Source organism: Homarus americanus, unplaced genomic scaffold, assembly GCF_018991925.1.
Source record: "Homarus americanus isolate GMGI-L3 unplaced genomic scaffold, GMGI_Hamer_2.0 scaffold23578, whole genome shotgun sequence".
NCBI lineage: Eukaryota > Metazoa > Arthropoda > Malacostraca > Decapoda > Nephropidae > Homarus > Homarus americanus.
This window is the reverse complement of record NW_024733231.1, coordinates 1,379,679-1,390,394: the sequence shown is the minus strand read 5'-3', so window position 1 is coordinate 1,390,394 and position 10,716 is coordinate 1,379,679. Positions and strand designations below refer to the sequence as shown.

The 10,716-nt window shown below is 45.8% G+C and overlaps 1 long non-coding RNA gene across 1 annotated transcript; it reads right to left on the bottom strand.

Annotated features, from left to right (window-relative positions):
- Positions 1 to 1,555: 1,555 nt before the first annotated feature.
- Positions 1,556 to 10,411, bottom strand: LOC121869414. Its single transcript, XR_006089546.1, has 3 exons — positions 10,252 to 10,411; positions 8,455 to 8,687; positions 1,556 to 1,600 (listed from the first exon to the last, which is right to left on the bottom strand). It is a non-coding gene; the product is annotated as an uncharacterized LOC121869414 (long non-coding RNA).
- Positions 10,412 to 10,716: the final 305 nt, after the last annotated feature.

Here is a 10,716-nt window from a genome sequence, read left to right as displayed (position 1 = left end):
ACACAAGTCACTGGGGAAAGGGAAAGTCAATCCATAAATAACCACCTAGAATAGCGGTGCACAGAAAGTGATAGTTGGCCATACGTGCAATTAATTCTCCCTCACTTTTTGCGCTGATACAAGGAATTTCTCCTGTGGGGGCCTCCTGGAGCTCCCATTAGTTGAGCACGTGACACTTACGCATTTTTTACCATTGTCCAACTTTCTCCTCTACTGCCTCCACGCTGAGTCTGTTTACTGGATGGAGTAGACTGACAACGGCTGTCCCTCTACGAAAAATCACGCACTTTCTAAAACCATCCAACTACTGATCAATGCCTAAATCTGGGCGTCACGGAAATTGTGGCGAGGTTAAAATGCGGAAATACCGCTGCTGGAAATGATGGTACACGCGTAGCTCTCGTTGCCACACAGCATCATGCTACCAACCTACTGTACACCATCTCACTTTATTCACATCCTGCATCACTCTCAATTATTCGTGTGTTATTTATATATTAAATCAACTACACATTTAGTTTACTGGATACGCCGCCAACTCACCTTTCATGAGTGTATTGTTTACAAACACGGAGGAGGATTACATGCAAAGACAATACTGTACATAGAAAACGGGGAAATTCTGACGGCACACCGAGTCGTCAAGTGTAGCTGCCTTAGCAATGGTGATCCTCGGCCCCAGCCCCACACGCCACCCACCCTACCTGGCTGCTCTTGTTTCTATTTATATCGCCCCGGGGCAGAACTATGCCTGTCACAGCCAGGTGCGAATTTTTTCCCGCGTGGGGAGTTCCCTAATTCCTTCCTGGATACTGACCCCACTAGCCAGGTAAAAATACAACACAACTCTACATTTATTCTCTGGCAACGAAAAGGAAATCTGAAAGCTTAACCATAATTACACGTTAAACCCACACAACACTGCGCTAATGAACACCCCAGGAGATCAGCATAAAAAGTAAGTCTTTATCATCAGGAGCCGAGTATTGTTGTGTGCCTCGCCAGTAGCCCCCTCCCCACCTGACATCCCTCCACCCCGTCCCTCCGCTTCGCTCGAGACACCTGGTGGGAGAAGTCTAAGGTGAAGTCATATAACATTTCATTAGTTTCACCTGCTGCTGTACCTTGAGGTGGCGTGCTACGTTACATACAACTGGTTAACGTTACGGGGAAGTACACGCCAAGCCTCACCCTTGACTCTCTCGAGAAAACCAAGTGAACGAGACAGCATAAGCAAACGTTTCAAGCGCAGAAGAGATGGAGGAAACCGCTCATCCCGAATCCTAGCCAAACTAACCAACCCTTATATAAACAAACTTAACTCCTGTCCGGTTCCGGGTCTAGGTTATGTGGCGTCCTATGAGGTACATTGGTCAAGGTACGGAGTTGTGTTCACTAATACGAGAATGTTGAAGCCGAGGGCAGCCTCACTATGTGGTGGACGGGGGAGCATCAAGGGTGTCAACATGTCCCAACCTATCGGGCGGAGATTCAACAGTACTGGGGAGAGGGAAGTGCTCGTTTGAACATGGTCACCTCAACCAGGTAAAGGGATCAACTTACCTGAACTTGAGACCGTCTGCATCACCATCTCACTCACCTGTAACAAACAAATATCAAGTGTAATATACTTAATAGTACAATACTATGAGTTTATAAAGGAAAATTATGCACTACGGTACAGCCTAATGAACTGGGAAGATTATGGCTATTTTATGATACAAACACATTGTCGTAATCTGCTGTGCTGAAGGAATGTACTGCTTCATTTAATGTGGTATAAACTCATACACAAATCACTGCCAACCAAGATTCTGAAACACAATGAATTAGGAGGACTGGCATAATAACGGCTATATCTTTTATCTCGGGCACAGATATACACTGTTTGTTAAGTCGACTCAGCTTTACCATTTGTTCTAGTGTCCATAAACTTGTAAAGGTACCAAAATGTTAGCCCTCGTAAGTCTGTTGACCGGTTTAAAAGACAGACATCACACACTTATATATGTATCTTTTAAAAACAAATATCAGAAGAAAATATATTTGCTGATAGTACAGGTTCGTGTGCCCCTCAAAAAAAATATCTAATTTTGGAGAATGTAGGTTAACGCTGCAGGTCAGAGGTGAAGGTCACGACTGTTAGCTGGACGGGGCCTCGGGGGAGTGAACACTGTTGTAAGCCCTCCACTGTCTACTGTGCCTCTACGTGTGACATAAAGGATATTTTCTACCACCACCACCGTCACCACCACCGTCACCACCACACCACCACCACCGTCACCACCACCACCGTCACCACCACCACCGTCGCCACCACCACCACCATTTCCTTATATAAACCACACCCTTACTATCCACTAACTTAAGTGTCAGTTTACCATCATACTCACCAGGTGGTCGTATACAACATTGTCCTCTCAGTTGTGATGACTTAGTGTTGACTTGACGATGGACTGATGAAATTTTGTCTTCAAATAAATTTATACATTTCACTCATAGACCAAGTTCATATCTTTTACTATTTCCGGGTTAAGTTTCTTCATACAAATATATATGTAAATAAATAAAAATAAAAATAAGAAAACAAATAAAAATAATAAATAAATAAATAAATATATAAATAATAAATAATAAATAAATAAATAAATAAATAAATAAATAAATAAATAAATAAATAAATAAAATAATTTTTCTTGCCCTGAGGCCGGAGGATCGTATATGCTGCCCTTAACTAGACTCAACTTTTAACAGTCCTCTACTAATTGTACCTCTTAACATATCCTGGTAAATACTGTATCATACACACACTCATACATTAACCTTCATTTTGTGTAATAATGAGATGAATAGAATTTACGTTTGTTTCTATTTCATATACAACTAGGCTAAAACCTCTCTCTCTCTCTCTCTCTCTCTCTCTCTCTCTCACACTTGCCCCAGAAATATCAACATGAAACATCTATTTTCGTGAAGACATATTCAAGTTACTCATTTAATAATAAACACATCACAATACTATCACACGGAACACAGCGAAGCAAAAAATAAATAAATTATCACAAAAAATATATACAGGTAATATAATGAGCATCTGGTAGAGAATATATATCTTATAATTATGCTATATTACTGCTGGTCTATATATTTTCGTTCAATATTATTCGTGTATATAATTATTTGCCACTAACATCTCACGAATCTTTAACTATTGAAGATGAGTGTAAATACTAATCTAATATTCATGCCACTTTTAATATTTTTACTTAGGCTAAAGTTGAAGATTTTACTCAGCTCGGAGGCGACATCGTACACAAGGTTAAAGCGTAGTAATGGTAGAGATCCTCAGAAATGATATCACTTGGTCAGAAATAGTTGCCTGAATCTCACTTTAGTCGCGTCTTGAAGCATACCAGGGAAACTTGACACACAAAGACACAAATTACAATAATTATTTCCAGGTTATATAAATCAGTCGACGTAGAAACCTGGTTGTAGAGTTATATTGTTATTATTTATGAAGAGTTAAGATAAGTTATATTCTGAGTTATATAAAAAAGGTAATTTATCAGCTTAAACTATATTTTATTGATGTAATTATTGTACAAGATACTAAGAAGTTTTAAAATAATATGCATATAATATATAAAGAAAAATATTAAGGAATTATGAAGATGATGTGCAACGATAAGGATCAGTTAATGTATATGTTAATGTTATAATGCAGAAGGTGTATACGTTCATGCAGCTCACTACAACACACACAAGAAAACAATAACTTGTATACAGTGAGTCAGTAACGATGTATGTTATGTTCTCTGTGTAATAACTTAAGAGGTTTTGGTCTATTTCTTCCCTTCCGCTATCATTCATTATACACAAGTTTGTACAGTCTGTCACACTAAGTTGACTTCATAGTTAAACTTTTAATTGTACTTCTGGTTCTACACCTTCCCTTAATAAAGCCATCTGCCTCGAGGGACAGTGTTTTCCTCCACCTAATCTTCGGGATTACAATATAAATATTAACTTGTCATTACAAAATCAAGGATTCTGCTTTTTGATCTTACAAATTAAGGCAGTGGTATATTATAAAGCATAAAAATGATGATGATATGAACCCGGGGAGCCATCTTGAGAGTATGGTAAAGCTCTTGTATTATAAGTAGACCAACCAAATATTACACGGACAGTAGCGCAGGCTAATCAAACTAATTTTACATTGAGTAAAACCTTGGCAAAGATAACTCTAAAAAAAATAAACACAGGATACACTAGGTTAGATTATACAGACCATAACTTGTGTTCGTTGGGGTAAGAGTCTAGACTAGAGTGTCGTCTGCTAAGCTTGTCTAGACTCCACAAGAATCATGATCGTAAACAAACCGCTACATTTAATTACAATTGAAAATATAAGCTTTTACATAATGCCTTCAGAGTTCAAGTATCGCCTAATAATGTGTTTCACAGAATATAAATAACACCGATATTGTGTAAAAATAAAATCGTTGATCCAACCAGTGGTGGAAGTTTCACTCATTAACTGGTTTCTTTTCTCGTCGGTAGTGAGAAGAGATAATACTCTGATTACTTGTTCGAAAATCAGATCATATGGTCGTGGCTGCGGAGCTGACGATCACACTCTTCTCTTTGCGTAAATGTCGACCCTTCTCTCTTTCTCTCAGCGTAAAATATCCACCGCTCTTTCCTCCTTCATTTATCCTGGGGTGTATACATCTCCACAATGTTACACAGTCGGTGAGTTTCATTACCTCATATCCAGGGTCCTCCATACTAAAGAGTCTTGGGAAGATGAGGAATGATGACAGTCCAAAGGGGCGTCGACCCACACCCGCTCGACGTCACCTGGTAAACACATGACTCACTCACCCTCGCCTCACCTCACCCACTAGTTCACTGACGCTCCAAAAACTAGTGTGGATTCCCGGTTACTCTAGATTTCATTGATCCTACAGTAAGTCCAAGGCCGTATTATCGAAAGGTAGGGGATTGTGGGGGGGTTACGTAGAAAATAGTTGTAATGGGAGGGAAAGGGAAGGGGTAGGGGGGGAACAGGGTAAGGGGGTAAGGGGAAGTAAAGGAGGAAAATATGGTGTGGAAAGGGTGGGGTGGTGGGATGTCGGGGGCAGAGGGAAGGGGAATAAATGGGGAATGGGAAGGGGATAAGGGTTATTGTAAGGTGGAGTAGGGCCGTTAGCGAGTGGGGGTGGAGGTGAGAATGGTGAGGGTAGGACTGGGTAGGGAGCAGAAGCGGTAGGGGTGAAGGAGGTGAGAGTAGTAACGGAGGGTGGAATGAGTGATGAATGGTGAGGGTGAGTGGAGGGGGGGGTGGGGGGGGGGTGGAGGGGGCGTGTGAGGTGTGGAGGGGCAGTGGGGTAGTGGAGAGGGTGAGAGGGGTGAGTGAGAGGGGGCGGTGAGGGTGGTGTGGAGGGCAGTGAGAGGGAGGGGCGGTGGAGGGGTGAGTGGAGGGGCGGTGAGTGGGTGAGGGAGCGGTGAGGGGTGGTGGAGTCGGTGAGGTGGGGGGGGTGGAGGGGGCAGGAATGGTGGGGAGGTGAGTGGAGGGCGGTGAATGGTGAGGGGTGGGTGGAGGGGCAGTGAATGGTGAGGGGTGGAGTGGAGGGGGCGGTGAATGGTGAGGGTGGGTGGGTGGAGGGCAGTGGGGGTGAGTGGAGGGACGGTGATGGTGAGGGGTGGGTGGAGGGGCGGTGAGGGATGGTGAAGGGGCGGTGAATGGTGGGTGGTGAGGGTGGTGGAGGGGTGGTGAGGGGTGAGTGTGAATGGTGAGGGTGGGTGGAGGGGCGGTGAATAATAAGGGGTGGGTGGAGGGGCGGTGAATGATGAGGGGTGGTGGAGGGGCGGTGAGGGGGGGTGGTGGGGGGCAGTGAGGTGGTGGGGGGGCGGTGAGGTGGGGGTGGGTGGAGGGCAGTGAATGGTGAGGGGTAGGTGGAGGGGCAGGAGGGGTGAGTGGAGGACGGTGAATGGTGAGGGTGGGTGGGTGGAGGGGCGGTGAATAATAAGGGGTGGGTGGAGGGGCGGTGAATGATGAGGGGTGGGTGGAGGGGCGGTGAATGGTGAGGGGTGAGTGGAGGGACGGTGAGGGGTGAGTGAAGGGGTGGTGAATGGTGAGGGGTGGGTGAGTGGAGTGAGGGGTGGTGATTGGTGAGGTGAGTGGAGGGGCGGTGAGGGGTGAGTGGAAGGGGCGGTGAATGGTGAGGGGTGGTGGACAGGGGTGATATTGAATGGTGAGGTACAGGTTGTAGTAAGGAGTGATGGCGAATGAGTAACAAACAAGTGAAGTCTAGTTTATGGAGAGAGAGAGAGAGAGGGTAAACAGGCTAGTTCAGTAGTAAGGGAAGGGTTATGAGTGGAGAGAGAGAGGAGGAGGAGGGAAGGGGAAGGGGGGGAAGAAGAAGGGGAGGGGTTAACGGGCTGGCTGGTGTAGTAGTGAGAGAAGGTCGTTGACGCTGCACCACGTGACAGGATCATCGCTCTACGTGCTCTCCACCGTGAGTCACTGTTGTTTGGGAGAGGGAGGGTGAGGGTGAGGGGAGGGAGGGGGAGAAGGTGAGGGGAGGGGGGAGAGGTGAGGGGGAGGAGAAAGGGTGAGGGAGTGGGGGCTGTTGCATTTACGGGTCCCAGCTTAACTTGGTCAATTATCTGAGATAATCAATATTTTAGTTCCATGCCGTACAGGCCGTCGCCCTGGCTCTTTGGTGCCGCTAGGGTGAGGTGTGACTAGGGTGAGGCGGTGGGTGACTAGGTGAGGCAGGCTAGGGTGAGGCAGGGGTGACTAGGGGTGAGGGTGAGGCGGGTGGACTAGGTGACTAGGTGATTGACTAGGTGGAGGGTAGGGGGTGGGAAGGCTGGGTGACTAGGGTGAGGCAGATTGGGTGACTAGGGTGAGGCGGGGGTGAGGGGTGAGGCAGGTGGGTGACTAGGGTAAGGCGGGTGAGGCAGGGTGACTAGGGTGAGGCAGGTGGTGACTAGGGTGGACCAGGTGAGGTGGGTGATGAGGCGGGTGGGTGACTAGGGTGAGGCAGGTGGGTGACTGCGGGTGGAGGGGGTGGGGCAGGTGGGTGATAGGGTGAGGCGGGTGGGTGTCTAGGGTGAGGCGGGTGGGTGACTAGGTGAGGGTGGAGGTGGGTGACTAGGGTGGTGGGTGGGTGACTAGGGTGAGGCAGGTGGGTGACTAGGGTGAGGCGGGTGGGTGACAGGTGGATGGGTGACGCAGCAGGCAGGTGGGTCAGGCAGGTGGGTCCTGGGCCTGGTGGTGTCACAATGAGTCATACATATTCCACGAATCAGCTGTTTCCGGACAATTAGCCGTTACATCCCAGGGTCACACGAGTCATCCACCGAGGACAAAATATACAATGGCATAGTCCACTTGCCCCAAACTCCACAATCATAGAGTCCAACTTGGCCAAAACTGCACAATCATAGAGTCCAACTTGGCCAAAACTCCACAATCATAGAGTCCAACTTGGCCTAAATGTCATAATTATAAGAGTCTATCTTGACCATATCCTGTGTTATCATTGTTCTAGCTGACCAAACTTTAAGTCTCAACTATATATTTGCCGTCAAGACGTGATCCTGACAGCTCTGTCCTCTTGTTCCACCTTAATACAACCCATGTTTTACTGCTTCCCCCACTTATCAGATTAATATATTTCAACTCCAGTGTAAAATATCTATATACCTATTATATAATTGTAAGAAAAAAAATAATATTGAAGTGATAACCGTGGGAACATTATGCGATGTTCTTATCACCACCATGCTATTGCACTATTCCAGATGATACTAAATGTTACATAATACTTTCTTGAGATAAATGTATAGTATATATCAGGTGCCTCAAAGAGACCTCAGGCTCTCAATTGGCTCAGTAATGTTAATATTGTTATTATTATCCACTTAGAGTCTGTACTTTTCTGGCTAAATAAACTGTTTCAACATCAATTGACATAAATCAATATACTTCCCTCTCCTTCTTGAACTAACTCTAAGCATCACTATCCACTTGAGGTGTGAGCTCCAGCTAACTGACTAACCATCACTGACAAACAGAAGCAATTAACTATCACAAGCTTATAACCACCCAATTACCTTGTACATAATTAACTATCACTTGTTCTCTATGGTAGCATCACTAACTATCTAGTCATTCATAATGACGATAACGTTTTATTAACTTGTTTTGGGGGAGTAAACACCAATGGAATTAAATCAACAACTGTGACGAGGATAACTAAAAAAAAATCTTCCTTATAAATATTTCTCTCGCATTCCCCTCAAGGCACTAAACACGGGTAAGCGAACGACTGGATGGGTAGGTCACACTACCGTAGACAACACACACACACACACAAGAACAACATCTGTCTCCCAATAATTCATTACATAATATGTTAAAAGGTAAACACTTACATTGTGAGACACCAGTTGTGGTCGGGAAACAACAGATCCTCCGCCAACAGTGGTGGGCTAGCTGGTTAATTGATGACTTGGTTAAATATAGCCCTGGATCAACACCTTTCCATTGCACTCGAAGTTAACACTCACTGCACCGGGGACAATGACCTTTTTATGAAACACTGTACTTTTTCATATACACTTCTTATTCTTTAGTACTTTTCATTACACTAAATTCTGGTAGATTTCTGCACACACAAAAGGATATTACTGTCGAGGAACGTTATAAGAAGAGCTAACAGTAGTGTGACAGGACGCGACGTAACACTGTGCAGGCAAACGACCTTGGCTGCCAGGCACGCGACCTCCACTTTGGGGACACAAGCTGTTGTTTTCCTCACTCGTCGCCCCCACACTTACTAGCCGCTCATACAGTGCTCACAACCCACACCCATCAAGACTAAACTGGCGTAACCCTGCAGGATATATGTAAAATCCACTGAGAGAGGGGAAGCACACGGGATTTTTCCCCTTTCCACCCCCCTTCAACAGCCAAAGTGTCGTACCGCAGATCAGCTTCCGCCTACAGCCCAGCACGGCTGTTGACCCCTAACAAGACAGTGTTTACATTGGAGGAGAGGGGGCATGGGTTGAAGGTTAATCTATAATTACTTCCGTAAACATCTGCAATAATTACTATCATAAATGTCTCGTCATTTGAGAAATCAGAATTAATAATAACTTCTGAACTGATCGATGTACGGTTACGTGGCAGGAGTGCATACCATTTTGGTCGATTTAGCATACTGTACTGATAGGGGATACAGACACAGATACAGACACTGCCAGGAGTGTTGTATTTACAGTTTTCAAGGACCACAGTGACTATGACGAGACAGCAGGAGGCAACAGTCTGGCCTCCAGTCAGTGAGTGCCATAGGCCTGAGGGACCAACAGCGCGGCCAGACGTGTGGCGCCGCTTCCTCCCCCACCTCCCCTCCCACAACCAACCGTGCTTACCATGTGCTCTCCACTACAAATATCTACATGATAACAACACTTATACAACGCTGCTGGTTATCTTATGCGTCACTAAAGCAAATGACGTTGCCTTGTGTGGGTGCACAGGAGGGAGGAGCCAATTGTGTTATATAAACCTGGCAAGAATTAAACCCAGTGTAGAACACAAGCCAGGGCGATAGGGAGGGTTTGTTAGCACGGGGGAGCCATCGAAGGGGGAAGCAAGGGTGAGAGGGAACCAGTTTGGAGCGTCTGTTCATGACATGGCTATGACACGCACTCATATGCCTACAAGGATAATGATATCCCTCCCCGGCGAATATATATATGTTTACAACCTGATAAATTCACTTTCTATCAATACACTCACGATGTGCGTTAAAACACGAAACCTGAGGCTTGGCACCTCGTCAGCACAGACATTATTTTTTGGGGCGGCTCAACGTGGGGCGCAAACTATGTTTTGTGTGGAGGGCGATGATCCCGTGGTGACGGCGCAACGCTGCTGCAGTGGACACCAGCCACGCCACTCACATCACAAACACATTATTCCACGTACTTCGACACCACTTTCTTGTCATGTATCACTGTTTCCAACATATTACTATAAAAAGATTCATCACATATCTTCTGAGGTGTGTAACAAGTAACATCAGCGAGGTAGAGGTCAAACACTTCTTTGTAAAGTTTGGAGATGAACCAGAAACAGCATTATGAATATTGCCAGAGACTGTGACAAGTGGGGTGGCGCGTCAAAAGATGTGTGTGGTAACAAGCAGAGGGAAGATATACCCTTTAGCACCAAGATAGGTGTAAGAAGCAGTGAGGGCCACGGGTGCTTGTGTACTTCCAACTGGACGAGTGTGGCTGCGATGCCAGTGAGGAGCGGGTCAGGGGGCCGAGTAGCGTGCCCAAACCCCTCGCCAGCCAAACACAAACTGAGTTACTGAGGGCAACGACCGGGTGTCCCCCCCGCCTGAGCCACAACCTGCCGTGAGGGGAGGACCAGACCCGCCGCCACCACCCCAGCCACTCAACCATCCACCCACCCCAGTATGTCTGTCTCTCACCCAGCTGTCTCCACTTTACCACACGCTTATATTTGACTCTTAGTTACTGTCTGGCAGCTAACCGTATACACACAATATCTTGGTCTAGTAGTCATAATGCAATCGATCAGTCAATCAATAATTACGTAAGGCAGCCATTCAACAAGACACGCGGGACAGAATTAAACTGAGTATTCATTTAATCACT